This window comes from Chrysemys picta, chromosome 6 (assembly GCF_011386835.1).
Source record: "Chrysemys picta bellii isolate R12L10 chromosome 6, ASM1138683v2, whole genome shotgun sequence".
Classification (NCBI taxonomy): Eukaryota; Metazoa; Chordata; order Testudines; family Emydidae; genus Chrysemys; species Chrysemys picta.
In genome coordinates, this window is record NC_088796.1 from 110,036,483 (window position 1) to 110,056,205 (window position 19,723).

A 19,723-nucleotide genomic window follows, 5' to 3' on the forward strand; every position below is an offset into this window, starting at 1 on the left:
GTTTTTTTTGGTGGAAACTCATCTTAGAGTTGATCAAAAAATTCATTCAACCAGCTGATGCTACCAGGACTTAAGCAGTATGCCCCAATGAGATGAATGGGGAATTCTGATTGAAACCTGAATGTATGTGATTGTCATGAATATGTTATCTGTATAGTGTCGGCCACCCGTAGGTAGGTGCTTAATAGTCAGAACTGAAGATCAAGACACACTCATGAAGTGATTACAATCTAACTAGACAATTCAAAAACACTGAAAGGGGGATGGGCTGCAACAGAAGTACTATCACTGAACAATGAAATTCCACAATTTTTGCTTGGGAGGGGGAAGGGGCTTCATGTTGTGTGTATAAGACAAGCCTGTTAATAATTCATATTTGATACAGAGGAGAAACAAAGCACTATGGTGTAATTTTACACTATGCCTTACATAGAAGTATTAGTCATTTTTTGTCCAAATTTATCTAGCCCTTATGATTACATACTTCTTAAAGCCCTTAGAAAAATGACCTGATCCAGAAATAATTAATCTCAAAGTAGTTATAAGGGGAGAGATAACAATGAAATTGCTAAAGGGGTAAAGTTAAGGTTATCTGAGGAGGCCTAACTGCATTTTCTGACATTTGAATGTTCAAAGCGGGAGGGGTTTACATTAAGCTTTGCTCCTAAATTTCCTGCATTCCTAATGGTTGGTTTTTTAATATCTACTATTTAAAGTGTTTTATTTTCAAGATAATGTCCATTTTCTCAACTTTGAATCCAGCTGAACAAAGCTTTTGTCTGGGAATTGTCATGATCTAGGGCAGGCTTCATTTTTGATGTAAGCCCATCAACTTCAACGAGTTTCTCCCAGGAACGAACATGACCCATGTTATTTTATACATATTTATTTGCCTGTCCATCCATCCAACCAAACCACCCACCTTTTGAGGAAAATACCGGTGTATTTATATTTTACAAACAATTAACCGAATCCAATGAAAAGTTGGGAGGCAAAGGAACAGACAGACAGTCTTCAGTCTTACATATACTTACTGCCAAAAGCTGATGAGTTCATCGCTAATGTATGGAAAAAGCCATTTACCTGTCATTTGGACTACTACATTTTCAGATCCTGTTAAACACAGTAATTAGACTGCAAATTGGCACTGAACAACAAATGTAGTGAAATTGCAGAGCTTGGCTTTTTACAATGCTTTTCTGAAGATTCTCTCTTCTACTTTACCATCAGTTTCCAGGATAATCGTGCCTCCCTTTGCTGAAAATGATGACTGTACTTACGTATTGCCCTGTAGAAAGTGAACCTGCATGCCTCAGTGAATTCTATCATCATTTCACCCCCTAATGAGTGAGATTGTTTGCAGGCAGATGAAATTAAATTGTAAGCTCTATTGACTTCAACAACAGGTGCCATTTGTGCAAACCCAAAGGGAATCATTGAATTGTCAAAAAGATTTAACTCTTACTGACACAGTGGTATCAGATAATATCTTCTTGGTGCTTGCATCTCACTGAGTTCTAGCACACATAAAAATCCACCATTTATATTCACAGCCATAATGTCATGGGGGAAAATGGCTGGAAAGGGCTGAATTAACTGCAAATGAAATGCCTACACTTACTGATTGCCAGGTTGTAGCTTGTCTATATGGGCTACAGCGAGGCATAGAAAGGGAGGGTAAGCAGAGAAAGCTTAATCGTGACAGCAACAAGAGTGTTAGAAAGAAAGTTCTCAAGTGGCTTATTATGAAATTCATCAGTGGTAAGAAAATGAACATAGTAAATCCTATTAGGAAGAATTCCAATTATTGCTCACTTCCTCCCTAGCCCTGAGTTAGAAAATGTGGCCAATAGTAAATCTGCATTAGCAATTAAATCAGAATGCTCACCGACAATGTATACTAAAGAAGTCCATGCAAAACCCAGCTCTCACCATTTTGGAATGAGCATGCCATAGTTGTGATGTTAACCACATCATCAACAATAATATATTTATTAGTATTAGCTCAATGGTTTACATGGACACTAAAAATAAACATTGCAATTCTTCAAATCAACAGCAGAGAAGAACCTGTAAATTCCAGAAGTGAACAAATTAAGAACTGCTTCTTGATGCTCTCGGTGTCCCACAGTTTTTTTACAGTTGTTTTTTCTTTGCTTGGTGTAAAGTCTTCCACTTGTGGATGCTGTCCTTGTCAGATAATGGGCCAGTCACTGCTATCTACCAGGAGAATCCTTTTGGTTTCTGAATATAATTTGATATTTCAGTGATGTGAAGAACAATTAAATGCTTAAGCGTTACATAACTTCAAAAGTCTCCTTTGAGATGAAATATATGCAAATAATAATATCTATTATGGTTATAGTAAAATTCTTTAATTTTGACTTGAAAGCAGAGAGATTAAGACAGCATGATGTATTTGATCCAATGAAATAATCAAGCCAACTTGGTATCACTTTTTGTGGCAATTTATCTCCTCTGCCTAAAGCAGTAAGATATTCCAGCTACAATAATGGATTCATGTAGTTTCTCCCAAATCTGTTTCTTTCAATTTAAATATTCAAACATATGAAGTCCTTTAGTGGGTAGTAGCTCCAGGCACGTAACAGATAGGAGAATTCTAGGAAATTGTTGAATATGGTTACAAGCCAGTGCTCACTACACCCTCCAAACAGGTCCTCAAAATCACTTCATTGGGACATGGAGAAAAAGGAAAAGAGGAGAAATGTGTGGCTTGTGATTGCACAAATGGTATAAAGTCATGGCTTCAGAATGCATGATTAAATAATCAGCTAGAAGGTTCTCTGCATAACAAGCATGTTTCATATTTTCCTGGAATTCTGGTTAAGTATGTCTGAGTGCATATGGGAGGGTTAAGCACTGGGATCCATGCAGACATTACAATTAGTGGCATTGTCTGCTGCCTTCTGGGGGCAGAGAAACCATGAAGTCGAGATACTGAATTGTAAGTGGGGTGGGTAGTACCTGGTGAGATAATGCCAGTTTTATTCTGGTAAGGAGTAAAATGTGTTAATAACATCTTTGACATTTAATGATGTCGCTTTCATTTTGAACACATCATTGCACAGATATTGAATCCATTCATTTTGGTAATGGATTCAAGTACTGTGGAGCTTTCAGTTTTAATAAATAAATAAATACATACATACAGATACTTAATTTTCTTGAGGAGGGAAAAAAAGGAACCAGGACCCCCACCTAGCATATGTGTTTGCATTTCATGAGCTTTGCTATTCTGTGTGTGCTTCCCTATGTCTTGGGAAAAAAATCTTATTTCACTCTCCTATTCTTATCTGCCACTTTTCTTATTTTCAGATCAAACTGCATATTACTCTGCCAGGCTGGTTATTCTAAAATAAATGCTAAAAATTCTTCAACATTTTACCTCTGTTTATAAATCCAGTTGGAGATTGCTTGGGTTAAATCTTTTTCAGAGAAAGTTGCTATTTCCCTCTCCCTACTCCATCACACTATTTTCCCAGCCAGTAATCAAGGCCAATGGGAAATTGGAGGAGAAAATGTTTGAAATTTGATCAAAATATTGGAGAAAATTGCAGGCAATTTTCTTGACTTTTCCAGGGCTTGTTTTTGCCCGAATCACTGTGGGTTAATATAAAATAGCGTAAGTGGGTGCATCGGAAGGGGGGGCGGGAAACCACACACACCAGTTTGACAAGTTAAAAAAGTTAGGCATCTCTGTGATTCTACAAGCAGCCCCTTGTTGCATGTCTACACTGCCCCCAGCCCAGGCAGACAAACTTGTGCTAGCAGGGCTTGCGCTAGCACTCTGAAAATAGCAGTGGGGATGTTGTGGTACCAGCCGAAGGTACCTCGATGTCCACATTGCTATTTTTAGCATGGTAGCATGAGCCCACTATACCAAGTAGCAAGCTTGCTGTCAGCTACAGCACAGACATACCATCAGAGTCAGGTCCCATTGCAAAGGTAGATGCTGGGTTCTCTTTTCACATACTTTTATGCTAGTACAACTCCACCAACTTCAGTGAAGTTACACCTGATTTACACCACTGTAGTGAGATGAAAAGCAGGGTTGGTTTCCAGTGGTCAAGAAGAGGCAATTACAATTCCACAGCACCGCATCACCAGGCGGAAGCTTGGAGCCTCCCTGCTTGGTAAACGTGTGCCCTGGCCCCCCGAGAGTATTTAGGAGGAACTTTACCTGCTTCTAAAAAACGATTTTCTGTTATTTGTAAGTATAAAATATAAAACTACAGGTGTCCAGCCCATTCTCAGTTTATCCTATTAAGATAGGAAAGTTATATAGGGCCTCTGTCCCGCATCTTGAGACAGACATCCACTAGCTAATGAAGATAAAATAAGCCCAAACCCCACAACTTCTTGGCCCTTTGCAGGATGTCCAGTAGGATAACTTATCCAGACCAAAGTTCTTCCAAGGAATGCCATAATGACAAATTCCTCGTGTCTATTGAGGGGATTTCAGTTTGAGTGCCTCTGCAGATCTCAGCTGTATATTGTACATGAAGAGAAGTGACCTCTCTCAGGTACTCAGTTCTAAACCATTTAGGACTTATTAGATTAACACCAACACTTTAATTTCCACTAAGTTTCCAATGGGAATTAAAACAGGTCCAAGAGATCAAGTAAAGTATGTTCCTGGTGTTAAATTCCACGTAATTAGCAGAGAGAAGTCTTCTGCATAACCTCCCTCTTCATGAGGTCTCAATGTTCAGCCACTTTTAGAGGGCATTACAGTTATCTAATGCATGGGTAGGTGTGGCAAAATCTCATATCTCAAAATTCTTCTCACCTGGTACAGATAGGAAAAGAAAACCAAAACATTCTTGGCCACGGTTGATGCCTGGGTATCCAGGAGTAAGCCAAGATCTAATTAAAACACCTATGTTAGAAAACGCGGGCACACTTCCTCACGAAGGGGGCCCATCATAAGTTTTAACATCTCCCGCTACTTCCAACAACCCAGTGCTATCTCAGTCTTCTCCTTTATTTGGAGAACTAGCCAGCTGTAACTTAAAGCCGTAAGTTACCTAGATGCTGGGTTGTTAAATCCACTGCTCCTGACAGGTAAAATATAGTGGAGAAGTGGGACTAGGTACAATCGGCAAACGGAATACATCACAGCCTTCATTCGCTCACTGTCTCACATACACATCGGGCAAGAAAGCTGACAATATAGACATGCTGAAATGGGAAAGAATGGTAACTCTCTATATCTTCTGTAGAAAGATCGCCCAGCCTGAGAGGGAAAGAGCTTGTACACCAGCTCCTTCTGTAGTTGTGACTACTTACAATGTGTGATATTTATCAGTTTAGTTACTGCTTCCCTTGTTTTTCCCCTAGTCATCTGGCTTCCTTCCTGTCTCATTATATTTCCTCTTTACTGAACATTTTGCCCCTGTGGAGAAAGCTCTATGCTCTCCTGATAACAAGCTGTAATAAGCAGCACAAGCATGATATTGGCTCACTGGACTTTTGCCAGTCTGATATTGCCTTACCCATATGCACAAGCACAATGATGCACAAATCAGCACAGTACTCACTGCCTCTTTGGTCCTATAGTTTTTTCCTGCTAAAGACTGAGCTGTTTCACTCCAAAGATAAGAAGGCATTGAGGAAGGCAACTGATCCTAAAAGTACACAAGATGCTGAGATTTCTCTCTGGGAAAGGAGTTGATTCAAGGATACAGTAAGAAAGGTGGGATATAGGTCAACTAAAAAAGGCAAAGCATGTTGGGTCAGATGACTTTGTCATGTTATGTAAAAGCGGGTCATAAACTGGTTAAGATACAGGACTTCACGACTGCTTTTCTGTTGCAAATAAGTAAAAAGGAGAAGCTTTGCAAATAGACATTTGTTCAACAGCTTGAACACACTATGAAGTGGGCCAGTTAGAAAGCTGTTAAACCCAGGGATCTTCCCACCAGGGCATGTGCAGAAGTTTTGAGGTGGAGAAGGTATCTGCTTTGTTATACATAAATGTATCTAAACTATTGTTTTACTACTAAACCCACAAACTGTTTCTATTACTATGTAAATCTGTGGGCTTCTGAGGGTTTTTTGGTTTGTTTTTTGCTTTGAAAAAAATGTAAGCACAGATTTGTGCATGAAGATACTATGACGGTGAACAAAAACAAGGTTGTTTACATCTAACTAGCCAATTACTGTGCAAACACAATTTGCAACCATGGTGTGCAATTCTGTGCCCACGTTTATGAAAATCATGTCCTGTGTGGCCCAATTCTTTTACCAAATGCATTATAATTCATTGTTAAGAACATGAGCCTGTTCCATATCTCAGTTATCATCCTTCCATGGCTGTGGCTATTTTGCAAAACAAAAGGAAGCCAAGCTGAATTCAATCTCCAGTGACCTCCCTCTTGAATACAGGAGCTCAAGTGTCTGCAGTCATTGGTTCAATCAAAGAAATCATTGGCAGGCATGTGTGCAATGGTTGTTAATTCCTCATGTGGGCTCCCATCTCAGATATTGGTTTCAGTAAAGTTATTAGTTACACATGCAGTAGCAAATATGGTAAGAATATGCATGTGTGTGTGTGTGTGTGTGTGTGCGCACACACACTCACACTCCCTCATCTCCACTGCCTCCCCCCTTGTGGAGGCCTTTAAGCCTTTTGTGGAGTAGGATATAGTCAACACAAGGCAAGTTGTACTTTAGTGTGTGCTAAACTGATTGAGTAACCCAACCAATTTAAGTACACACGAAAGTACAAATTCCCTCATGTTGATTAAAGTTCTAGGTGTTTGTTAGGTTAAGCTAGCTCACATGAAATATCACACCTTTAAATCCTAGTCAAGACTGGGCCTTACAGAGATTGACGGGTGCAAACTAGCTCTGCAAAGGATATCCCCGAGACTGAGTCACAAACAAACATCTGATGGTTTTGCATCCCAGAGCACTGAATTAGCCCATGCAGTTGGAAATTTTAGCTGGGCAATTCTTAAAGCCATTGTTGACTGTCTGACATATAAAGAAGATTTAAAGATTTTTTTGTTTGTTTTTAAATACAAAGGGGACTTCTGTTTTGATTTTTTATTTTATAGTAATTTAGGTCCTGTGTAGCCTGGTGGACTCTATGGTAACTGGAAAACTAGTGAAAATTGTCATCACCTACACCAAGAGAATGAAACATGAGCAACTGAGAGTTTCAAGTCAAATGGTTTAAAATGAGATTTGCTTGGTGGTGTATGGAAAAACATAACAGATCAGTTTGATGCTCAATGATTTGTTGTTAATTGAGGGTTGGTAAGAAAACAATTCAGTTTCAAGGCTCCAAAGAGTTCTACTAAACAAATAAATACAAACAGCAAGTTGTGTTTTAAACTTTTATGAAGTTTGAGAAAGACTGATTTTCCTTTGTGTATAGATGCAACTGGAAAAAGAAAAAAAAAAAGTCCTTTCAAGTATTTTTTAAAGACGCCAGTAAAGCAATATGAAATGTCTCTATTACTTAAAGGAAAACTACCATACTCATTTTCCTCAGCACAGGTCTTGCCACATATAAATTGTGAAATGTATTTTGGTATTAAGGGTCAGATTATGGTCTAATGCACAAATCTAACGGACTTCAGGGTGATCTGACATGAATACTGGAGGCCAGAATTAGGTCTATAGAATTTAATGGCTATTTCTGACATTATTTCTCATCTTATTGTGTGCTGCCAGTGCCCTCTGTATATCATTTGCAACACTCAGAGCATGAGATCCCCTGGGTAACAGGCTATCCACAGGTTTCCATACTAGGGTAATTCTTGCTTACTTGAGAGCTATCTGCTAAATGTGAGGGGCTCGGGTAGCTGCACTGCTTCAAGAGCAGAGCAGAGACCAAGTTGTGATTGCGAACCACAAGTCGGTCCCTATTTCCTCTTGCTCCAGGAGGAGGAAAGTGATCCAACCTTTTACCTGGTGCAGCCAGGGCTGGCTCCAGGAACCAGCCGACAAAGCATGTGCTTGGGGCAGCACCTTAGAAGGGGCGGCCAATGGCGGGGGGTGCTTGCGGTGTTTTGTTTCGGCCGGGCAGCGCAGGGGGTGTTTCGGCAGCGCGGCACTGGGGGGGGGGGGGGCGGGAGGAGTGTCAGGGGTTTGGGCGGCCCGGCCGGGGTTTGGGTGGCCCGGCCCGGCGCTCCGGGGGGTTGGCAGCCTGGCCTGGCACTCGGGGGGGGGGGGGGGGGGGGGAGGGGTTGGGCGGGGGCAGCACTCTTCTTTTTTGCCTGGGGCGGCAAAAAAGTTAGAGCTGGCCCTGGGTGCAGCTTACTTACCCCTCCCTGCGGACTCTGCCTTGCAGGCTTGTGGCAGCTGCTCTCCCCTCCACATTTTGACCTGCCACACTGGTAGCCTGTCCAGAGAAGTAAGGGAGCACATTACTCCCCTGCCCAGGTATGCAGGCCACATGGGAGCTCTGTGGGGAAAGTTCTCAAAGGCCAGCCCCAAGGAAGGTCAATGGGAGCTGGTGCCTGGCTCCCACAGCAGCCTTTGAAAATGTTCCTCAATGTATATTTTTAAAAACATTTTGCAGATCAGTATAAAAGGAGCAGGGAGTGGTCCTATCTTTTTTTTTTTTTTTTTTAGAAAAAGTTATTTCCCCACTAAACTGCCATGTTTTTCCTCCAATTGTCGGTGGAACCAAAATTAATACATTAGTCTAGAATTCGGTCATTAGATTTGGAATTTGATGGTAGTTTGCTGGCATCAGTGTATTCACAACGGTACCGGGAATATAGTTAATTGTTCTGCCTCTCCTATCCCTTTAACAATAGGGCACAAAACTTGTAGGTCCTACAAAAACCGTGGTTCTTCTTGATTTTATTTCTTTAAAATTAATAGTCAGTAATAAATACCCACTATACCCAGATATTTTGAATCTGAAGGGTTTTACAACCAGCTAGAACTGATGTAGATCAAATATAACATTCCAGGGTAATCTCTTCACATTGTGTACAAGTCATGCTTATTACCATTAACGAGTATATGTATACACATCAAGAGAGAATATGCCCTTAGAAGATAGGCTGTAATTGCTTAAAAGAATAAAAAATTAATTAAGTGCTTGGAGATATTTTGAATGATCAATGTTAAATCCAAGTCAAATATAATCACTTAGTGATCTGATATCATAAGATCAATTATTGATGGTACACAGACAATAGCGCAAGTATGATAAAACCAAATTGAGGACAAGCTCTCAGAAGTGCTTCAGCACATTTTGACACAGAGATGGGACTGTCAGAAAGGAGGCAGAATATTCCACAGGAATATTTAAGCCCCAGCAATTCTGAACGGCTACTGACCAGAACAACTTTTGGGCCACTCCGATTCAAACCATTAACCTAAAATGCAGTCCACTTTACATCTATAGCCAGTTCCTTAAATCAGCCACTTCTGATAGTTAATGAATTGTAGAGCTACAAGTTTGCAATAAATCTTGTGTAAAATTTGATTTGGGGGTGGGGAATAGCAGCAATTGCTAAATGACTTGCTCTCTTTAGGCTACATGTGATGTGTTTAATTGAAGACGATTCAGTCACAGGTTCTCATTTGATTTAGAATGTGGAGAAATTCATCACAGCAGCACACCTCCCTTCTGGTGACAGTACACAGTTTATGACTATATAAAAAAGAAAAAGCCTGGAGGAGCTGATGTAAAAACTGAAATCCTCATCTTAGTCAGCCAAGTTTCAGTGAATCAAAGAGCCTCATCATTTTGATCCTTACTGAAATCCTTTTAGCTAGAGATGGACCATGAAGGTAGTACTCAAATGTGGATCTGGATTAGGTTTATGCTAGGGCTAGGGTGCAAGGTTGCCGATGGCTCAGGTCCAGATTAGACAGCTCAAAAATATCAAACCGCTCTTGGGAGATTTTTTGCCCACTCAGAAATCTCATGAATTCAGCTGTTCTTGCTAGATTTCATCTGTACTCCAACATGAACTAGAAAAAGTCCTCTTGTAGCTTTAGAGCCAACCCAGAACCTGAACCCCAGGAAGGAGTTTGGATTCACAGACTTGTAACCAAACACTCACCTTCCTCTTGAAATTCACCTCAGATTCAAGTTCAAGTTTTAGTCTCACTCTGATTTTAGCATTAGCATCTAGAATTAAATGAGGGGAAAGAGGGATGGGTTTGAGTGCTATTATGTACAGACCACAACCTTACTTCGTGGAAGAGAAATGCCCTATACAGAATATTTCAACAGACACTAGAAGATTTGTTCTACAGATCAGTAAGTCAATTGCTAGAGAATTGCAAATATTTTGAAAGAGGTTAGTTTTATGTAAGATAGACGTACACTTAACCAGGGTGAAGAGAATTTGGAAACCCAGGGGAATGGAGTAATGGACAATGTCCTGTAGTCCTACCTCAGTTATCTGAACCAAGTTAACTGTAACCAGAGCTGTGTTGGGAATTGTAGGATAGGTGCAACAATTGGTCAGGCAACTTTTGGATCTCAGGGGGCAGATGCGTAGCTAGTGTAAACAGTCATAGCTCCATTAAAGATCTGGCCAGGAAGTTTAGCGTGACTAACAATCAAAGATAACCATCAAGGATTGTTATTATGGCCATCCTGCACTATTGTAGCTTGCTCTGAGGGAATGTCCATCCAGTGTGGTTTCTACATAAACCAAGCACAGGAATATCCTACTTTGCCTGTTTTTAAGCTCAGTTTCTTTTTAGGCTTGTGGAAGGTTTCTTGGGAAGGTGGTTAGAATCAACTGGAAGAAGTCGGGTGTAATGCCATTATCTTGATTTTGTCCACAAGCTTTAGTTTATAGTGCTGTTTTGGGCGGGGATGGGAGGGCAAAAGGAGACACTGAAATATTTCACAAGTATCGTTAACTACTGCCACTATTTCCAGTAGCTCAAGTAACTTCCTCTCAGTAAAATTCAGGCTGACACAGAAAGATAAACTTACTTCTTTCCTCATTATGTGAGAGGATTATCACAACAATGCACATCATGCCAAACTGAACTATTTGCTTAGCATGCTACCCGTGAATATTTCTGAGTAGCTACTCAAAAAAATTGACAGACAATTAATGGAATTCCTCCAAGATGCTGGCGGGGTGGGGAGGGAGGGTGAAGATGACTTTTGTTAAATAAGCTACAAAGTCTTAGGGGATTTAATCTACTAAACTCATATACACACACCCCGCCCCTCTCCCACATTGAGTGAGTCATACAATGACATGGCACTACTTGAACATTAATGATGTAACTTTATCAGCACCAAACATTCAAAACTCATAGTTTTGGAACATCTCCTAACCTCATGTCCATGCAGAAAAGATAATACCAATCCTCTTTCATAGGACTGCCAAAGTCTGTAGACACAAGCTGCAGGCATAGTGAAAATAAATACATCCTGGCACAGGAATCCTCTTTTGATAAATCCTCTTCTGCATATTGATAAATCTCCCTCGTTTCTGGCATGGTTGGCAAGCACGTGTGAACTCTCTTGCTGATATACTGATAAATGGTGAGGGTTAAGTCGTTCCAGTAGGAATTTCACCTACCACAGATTTAATTTTGAACATTTCGCCAAACAAAGAAATGCTACTTAGCTGATTTGGAAAAACACCCAAATCCTCTTCCTTTCTTCCTGGATGGACAATACTTTGTGACTCTGCCTGGGTTATGCAAGCTAGAGCCAAAGCCCAGTGAAGTCAATGGAAAGACTCCCATTGACGTCAGTGAATTTTGGACCAGGCCCATAGTCTAGAATTACTCCACGGGCCATCAGATCAGGGTAATTCAATACTAACGCTTCACAGGATTTCTTGAAGTTCCAGAGCCAAGATGTTAGAAGTTCATGGGAAACAAAGCCACACTCCCAAATATGTTTTTGGATTCTCACATAAAAACCCCTTTTGTAATGCAATAGTGAGATGAATTACTATGCTGCTTGGAATTGTTACAGGAATTAATTCACTGGCACTCCTTTTAAGTAACACTGCTTCTCTATACACTGTGAGCTGTTGGGAAGAGGGATAGTTTTTCTTAAGGGCCATATTGCCTGCCAGAATGATAATACTGATGAATTGGAAAAGCAGGTCGATCCCATGTGTGGAAGCCTAGATAAATGCTTTAGAACTTGCGAAATGTACAAAGCATCTGCTGGAATTCAGGGACAAGATGGATTGCTACAGACTACTCTGGGGTTCATTCCAGGATCTTGGTTGTCAGCGTTTAACTCAATGGCAGCCCATGCTACCATACATCACACCAGCCATGCAGAAACGAGCATTCCCTTTTTACATTTTTTTTGTTTTCATCATAGTACAAAATTATATAGTAATAAACTTGGCAACATTTGCTTTTTTATATAATTTAATGGGTAATATTGAGGTTTCTTTTTAAGCTTTTTCAATAAAAATTTTCAGTTGAACAAAGTTTTAAGCATTTTTATTTTGAATTAATTTAAAAGTTCTCACAGTTGCACTTATAACCATTAAAAACGAACAGCAACATTGCGTCAAAATATATGCCCCTAAATCAAATTCCAACAAGTTCTCAAGCAGCATTTTTTCTTACGTTCTCTAGCTCTCAATCCTGATCGTCATCAATGGATATATTGTGTGTGTGTGTGTGTGTGTGTGTGTGTGTGTGTGTGTGACAAATTTACCAACAACAAATCTAATCTTTCCAAGATTAGTAACTCACCATTGATGAGAGAGATTGTTTTTAGGAAGTGATGAAGCCATGGCCACGAGGAGGCAGTAGGGGACATCAAGGTTCCCTCTGACTTTTTCTAATCTCCCAGATGGCAGAATCTGGCTCAGCACAGATTTAGAAGAGAACTTCTGGATCAACGCACTAGGGCAGTGGTGGGCAACCTGCAGCCTGTATGCATCCCAACAGGATAATCCGCTGGCAGGCCGTGAGGCAGTTTGTTTACATTGACCATCCACAGGCACAGCCGCCCGCAGCTCCCAGTGGCCGCGGTTCGCCGTTCCTGCCAATGGGAGCTGCGGAAAGCAGCAGCAAGCACGTCCCTGTGGCTTGCGCCACTTCCCGCAGCTCTCATTGGCTGGGAACGGCGAACCGCGGCCACTGGGAGCTGCAGGCCGCTGTGCCTGTGGATGGTCAATGTAAACAAACTGCCTCATGGCCTGACAGCAGATTACCCTGACGGGGCGCAGGTTGCCCACCACAGCACTAGGGGCATTGTGTGGCAATAGTCATTGCCTCTGTACAGCTTGCAGCTTCTCTGGTTTTCACAAGCCAGTTCTTTCTCCTCAACTCTATGCCTTGGCAGCAGACCTGTCTGTGGTGAAACCCTGAGGAAAAAAAAAATGCTGCTTCTACTTTCCATTAGTGCTCAGAGGCTCTACCGCACCTCCTTCCCAGCCTGCCTTCTGCAGACAGAGCAGCTTTGCCAAAGTGACCAATTTTGGCTGGTTTTGGGTTACACATCACTCATGGTATTGGACAACAGACGTTGGTCAAGGGACATCTATTTAGAACAGGTCACTGGACATCGGCAAAACCAGGGGAAATGAGCTAGAGTGCCATGGAGAAGCGACGTCGGTAGGTAACTGAAATACTTCTCTGACGGATTGTATTTACTGAGGGACAACCTATCCTACATTCTTAATGGCTGAGGGACAACCTACACTCATTACTATATTTACATTCCATAAGCTACTTTCAGTATAACTTTTTATGAGTGATGTAGCTGAATATTTGGATGCTAATATTTAAACTATCATTAAATTCATTAACCTTAATTTGGGATATTGCAGATGTATTTTATGACCTTTTAACCAAACTTGGTACTTTTAGATAATTTAAGCATTGTACCCAACTGTATAGAAACTCTTTAATCTGTGTATTAGATAATTTTAACATTAGCTTTAATAAAAATAAATTTGAATGCAGGGGCAATGAAATGTTATCCTTATTGGATGAGTAAAGGACCACAGAGCTGTCCTTAGCATGTCCTATTTGAGGGGGGTCATCCTAAAGTCAACCTCAATTGCTAAGCAGAGGGTAGGGGTGCCAAATCCCACTGAAGATGTGAGGGAGTGCAGACAGCTGTTTGTATCTGATGGTGTGATCTCTGCCTAAAGAGTTCTAGATGCCATTTGACCCTTCCCCTCTCCAGTGTTTGAAGACAGCTGATTGGAGAATCCTTGTAATTACTGAACAGAAACAAGACTTGAAGGGTATGTCTACAGTACCCACCGGATCAGCAGGCAGCGATCATTCAGTGGGGGGGGGGGTCGATTTATCGTGTCTAGTGTAGATGCAATAATCGACCCCCAAGCGCTCTCCCGTCAACTTGTGTACTCCACCGGAGCGAGAGGCACAGGCAGAGTCGACGGGGGACTAACAGCAGTTGACTCACTGCAGTGACGATACCACGGTGAGTCGATCCAAGTACGTCAACTTCAGCTACATTATTCATGTAGCTGAAGTTGCGTAACTGAAAGAGATTCTTCCCCCTCCCCAAGTGTAGACCAGGCTGAAGTTACTGATGAGCAGGTCTAGGAGCTAAGCCTTAGACTTGGTAGCAGGACAGTGCTGCAGTGAAAGACAATGAAGAGGCAGCAGCCCAGGGATTCCCTGCCACCCAGTGCAATCTTTAAGTTCAGAAAGCTCCATTGCAGAAGGGACAGTGAGCAGCAACCAGCAGCAGAGATGAGAGGCAGCAGAGATAACGGGGTGGCAAACAGCGGCAGTGACATCAGTGGCACGCAACAGTGAGCCAGGTGCAAAGGCAGCAGCAAAGGGGTCTCAACATTTGCTTTTGGGGGGGTGGGGAAGGTGGACCCACGTGAATGCACCTCTGAACACTGGGTCTTTGCTGACTAAAGACAACCCTGAGTGGGGTGCATCAGAGGGAAAGAGGAGTGACCTGGTAAAGGGACATTTGTTCAGATTGTCACACCACGAAGTGGGAAACTGAGGCAAAGAACACCACCCAGCGTAGTGTGGGTTGGGTGTTTGCTTTTGGTTACATGCATTTGAATGTGGTCGTGGTGTTTTCCCCAAATTAATGCTGGGTTCCCTTTCCCTTTTTAATAATTTTTTTTTATTATATGTAGACTCAATACTTGCAAGCAAGGAAGTGTTGCCTCCCAGAGGCATTGGGGGGGGGGGGGAAGAGAAAGAGTGTGGGAGGGGTTAATTTTCCCAGATTATTGGGTGGAGCCGCGAGCTGGTTCTGTGTTGTATTGTTAAGAGGAAGTCCTAGATATTGAACATAATCTTTGTTACCAACGCCACCTAGTAGGAGGGTTACAATTGCTCCTGGGTCTTTTACTCATGCTCTTTAAGGACTTAGAAGGAGGCAGCAGACGCAGCAAAACAAATCTCATTGCTTTACCTACTCCTTATTCTGTTCTGTCCATTGATGTCTCTCCAGTGATTCCCTGCGGAGTCCCTCCATGACTCCAGTACAGTTCAGGTGCTTCAGAGAGCCAACTTCCTCAAAAATTGAATTTAAAAACCCAAACAAACCTCTAACTGCTAATGTAAAGCCTCAGGTCTAATGTATCCCTCCATGGAACCAGCAAGGAGGGTTAATGAAGTGTTTTCTCTGTCTGTGCAGCGAGAAGGAAATTCCCTCATAACTCACTGGCTGCCAGCAAATACAAGGTCAAAACACCAAGTGCTAGATACACAATAAACAGTTGGGTAAGTAACTGCCATTGTCTTTACTTGGGCGGGGTTAGAAGAGAGATTAAAGAATAAAGGGAGAGTTAAGTATTTTTTCCCCTTCATTTTGGTTTTATTTTCTCACTTCATGTTTCTCTGATTTTCCTCCTCCTTCACCAGATGGCTGTAATGATTAAACACTTCAAACCCCAGCAAAAGAGGTGCATGGCTACTTGCATTCAGCTTCAAATTTGCATTCAGATCCAGAGCCACCTATATTCATAGGATTTCGGTCAGGCTGACTGCCCTTGGGTAGGGGAGAAAAGAATTGGGAAGATTTCTACAGCTGGCAGGGAATCAGGGACAGTGAGAAATCCAAATAATGCAAAACCCACAGGTCCAAAGCTTGGCCCTTGTCTACACTACAAACTTATGTTGGTAGAACTATGTTGCCAGGAGCGTGAAAAACCCACATCCCTGAGCAACGCAGTTACAGCTCTGTCCGCACCGGAGGTTCGGTCAATATGTAGATGGAAGGGCTTATCCAGTCAACCTAGCTATGGCCTATCAGGGCAGCAGAGTATCTACACTGACCAGAGACTCCCTCCCATTAGCGTAGGTAGCGTCTTCACTAAGTGCTACAGTGCCACAGCATTGGAAGTGTAAACAAGCCCTCAGTGGTTCTCAGGATTTGTTCTTTAGGGTCAGATCTTTCTCCCACAGCCAGTGCTCTCCTACCTCCAGCATTTGTTGAGGTCCTGAGTGTTTCAGACTGCCACACCCCCTGTGCATATTGTGGCAGGATACCCAGCACCATACAGTTACTGAGGTTGGCATTTCAGTCTCAGCTCATCTCATACTACCAGGCCAATTTCCTCTTTCCTCCATTTATTTAACTGCAGAGGAGCCAACTTCAGAAAGCAGCATTAAGGAATAGTGCCAACGTCCTCCCTGACCCCAGTGGCTAACTATCTTCTGCACAGCGGGGGAGACAGAAAGAAGTGCCTGAGAGATTCAGGCTGTAGGAAAATGAAGTCAACCACAATTACCATCGCATCCATTTTCTAACTATTTAAATGGAATTGTAATTGCATAAAATTACTAATTTTGTTCATTAGAGTTCAATTAAATTCATCTGAATTCAGGATAATGGCATTGTTGTAGTACAGCCATATTAAAGATGAAACTCTCTCTCCGGACTGTTTTCCTTTGAGGAAATAAAGTTTTGCTTCTAATGAGCCAAGATACAAGGCATCTTTTACAACACAGCAATGAAGATTGCAGATTTGGGAACAGCAGGCTTATTTTTATTATAACAAACAGCCATTTCCTTGGTTACCAAAATAAATAGACTTGATCATGGATCTTTTGTATTTTAGGGGGGGAAAACCAGACAGTTAGCTTCTTAATCATATTACACTGAGGTCTTTGATAGGCAACAGGAGGTGGCCTAGAAGTCTTGCTCCAGGGCATTCTGTGTTCCAGGCAGATATTTAATTTCGAGTTCAATTGGGCTGTCCTTGGGGAGCAGAACCTTTTTATTTCAGGAAGTGAATTAAATTCCCAATTGAGCTGGAAATTAACTATCTGCCTGGAACACAGAATGCCGTCGGGCAAGATTTCTAGGCGGCCTCCTGTTTCCCTATACACAGGATGTGTATGGTCCTCATGTTTTCTAGTCATGGACCTCTTCCCAAGGCACACCTTATGGGAAAATCCAACAGAGCTAAATGGGGGGCGGAGGGGACAATGAGTTGTATAGAAAGGGCTCTAAAACATTAACTTTTAATAGAGAATTGTTCTAAATGAACACTTTGACCATCCTATATAATTTGATAGGAAATTATACCTCAATCTTTGGAGTTCTATGCGTTTATTTAACATTGCTATAGAAAGATCATCATTCTCTGTTAAAATTCTACACAACTTTTACTTTAAGGACCAGGTGGTATGGATTCCACCTAGTGCTTATAGAAATCTAGGTAGAGACATTCTTTATTATTCTATATCACAATGTACATGGTCTTCAATTTTGCCCTTCGTTTCTGTTATATTTTCTATATAAAAACATTTACATCTATGACTTAGTTTATATAAACAAGAGAACAAAATCCTCCATGAGAGAGTACAGTGTGACTCTCTCCTTTGTAACAAGTTAAATCTAAATTGAACACAAATAATGGCTGTTGCCTCCAGGAGTCTCCTACAAAGGGCAACACACAAATTATCACAATCACTACATCTTGCACAGGAGACACTAGGACAGAATTAGTCAATGCTATAGAGTTGCTAATCAGAAATGGTTGCAGAAACCTGTGTTAATTTCCTCTTATGTTTTACATTGCCCCGATCCAAGCTAAGTGATCGCCTCTATCTATTGGTACTGCCTCTAATTAAACATTAGCAGGTTTCATGCTTCTTTGATGACAAACACTGTTGAGAAGTGTTTTTTCCTAAGGGAGACCAGAATCAGGAGAGTGGGAATGGAACACACATATTGTACCTCTAGTCAGTTCAAAACCAGCACAGGAACTGAGCCCTCTAATCAGTGGCTAGAGCTGCACATTTAAAAACCAAGTTAAAACCATTTCAAAACAGAGAGAGAGAAAAAAAAAGGGGGGGGGGTGTCTGACATGATTTGGGCCAGTCAATGTGGTCACCCCTATCTGCCCAGGTCAGTCAAACCATATACTACTGGTTGCAGTAGCAGAATTTGAGACATATTTGGATCCATTATTAAACAGAGACCCCTGGCCAACGAAGACAGCCAATAGGTAACAAAATCTTTGCTGTTTGACAATTTAGTAACCCATATAAAAAGAATTCAGTTCAATTCCTAGTGGACAAGCAGCCACATTATAGAAACCACTTCAATTGGTACTTTAGGCTAAAAGCAAGTATAGTACGAGGTGCAGATACACACCCTGATCATGGGAGCCCTGGGCTCGTGAGACCCCCCCACAACGAGCCGGTTCTGAGAGCGTGCGGAGTCGGTCGATGCTACCCCAGCTCATGAGACAGCTCATGGTGTCCAACACCATCAGGTTGTCCAGAGACATTTATACGGTACACATCACAGGACACCGCCAATACCACACTGAGTAACTGAGACCGCCGACCAGGGAAATAGCCCACTTCCTTCCCTGACAGCCCAAGGGACACACCCCATCCATGTACTCATTCACTGCACCGATACTGACTTGGACTCCTTATAAATTCCATGGATGGCATACCCAAGCCCACCTATCCACTGACACTTTAAAAAACTCTTGCACCCCATTCTGGGTCTATGCCGGTTATGTGATATGTATGTATCTCCACATCCTTGCAACCATTACCTGTAATCCCTCATAACCCAAGCCTGACCCCAGATGTACAGTACCTTCCCTCTTAACTTGTGTATATTTAATTTTAAACATTAACTTTAATAAAAATTTTAAATCAGTTTAATGTTGGATCCATCCTCTATCATGGAACAACCATATACATATTTGAGTATATGATCACCTCTCTCACCAAGGAATAGCACAGTCAGTTTTAAGGTCCACCCTGCATGTGAGTCAGTACCACATTATCTCTTTCTCACCAGCACTGAAGCACCCCCAGTGGGAGAGATTTCATTCTGCTGCTACGTGGAGCCCCAGTTCTCTCTACTCACCAGTGTCCTGAACAGCCTAAGCAGGACTTACCGCATCTCTCTCCACAGTGGCAAGCATTAGGACAATTCAAATACTCTCCTACAGTACCAGTGAATTTTTCTTCTGGAACTCCCCCAGTGACCCTTGTTCTAGCACTACTAACTCAGCCTTCACGGGTGTCTAGTTTAAAAGCGTCACGCTAATTGTGTCCTCCTGCTGGAGGCTTTATTAATGCCACAGCCAGAAAGCTGCTCATTACAGTTCAGCTGAGGCTGGTTTCCAAGCTGGAGCTCATTTTCTAACCATGGCTCCAAGCTGCTTTTAAACTTCCCCTGTAATTGATTTGAATTTCTAGCTTAGGGTGGGAGGGAGGCTTAGTTTAGACACAGATGGCTGTGGGTTTTTATTGGGTGGAGGTCATCGCTGATCTGGGAGTAGTGAAGGAAGAT

The 19,723-nt window shown here is 41.8% G+C and overlaps 1 long non-coding RNA gene across 1 annotated transcript; it reads right to left on the reverse strand.

The window, feature by feature from the left end:
• Positions 1-7,291: 7,291 nt before the first annotated feature.
• LOC135972436 (uncharacterized) lies at positions 7,292-19,466 on the reverse strand. Its single transcript, XR_010588901.1, has 3 exons — positions 19,326-19,466; positions 8,298-8,374; positions 7,292-7,411 (listed from the first exon to the last, which is right to left on the reverse strand). It is a non-coding gene; the product is annotated as an uncharacterized LOC135972436 (long non-coding RNA).
• Between the last annotated feature and the right edge of the window lie 257 nt (positions 19,467-19,723).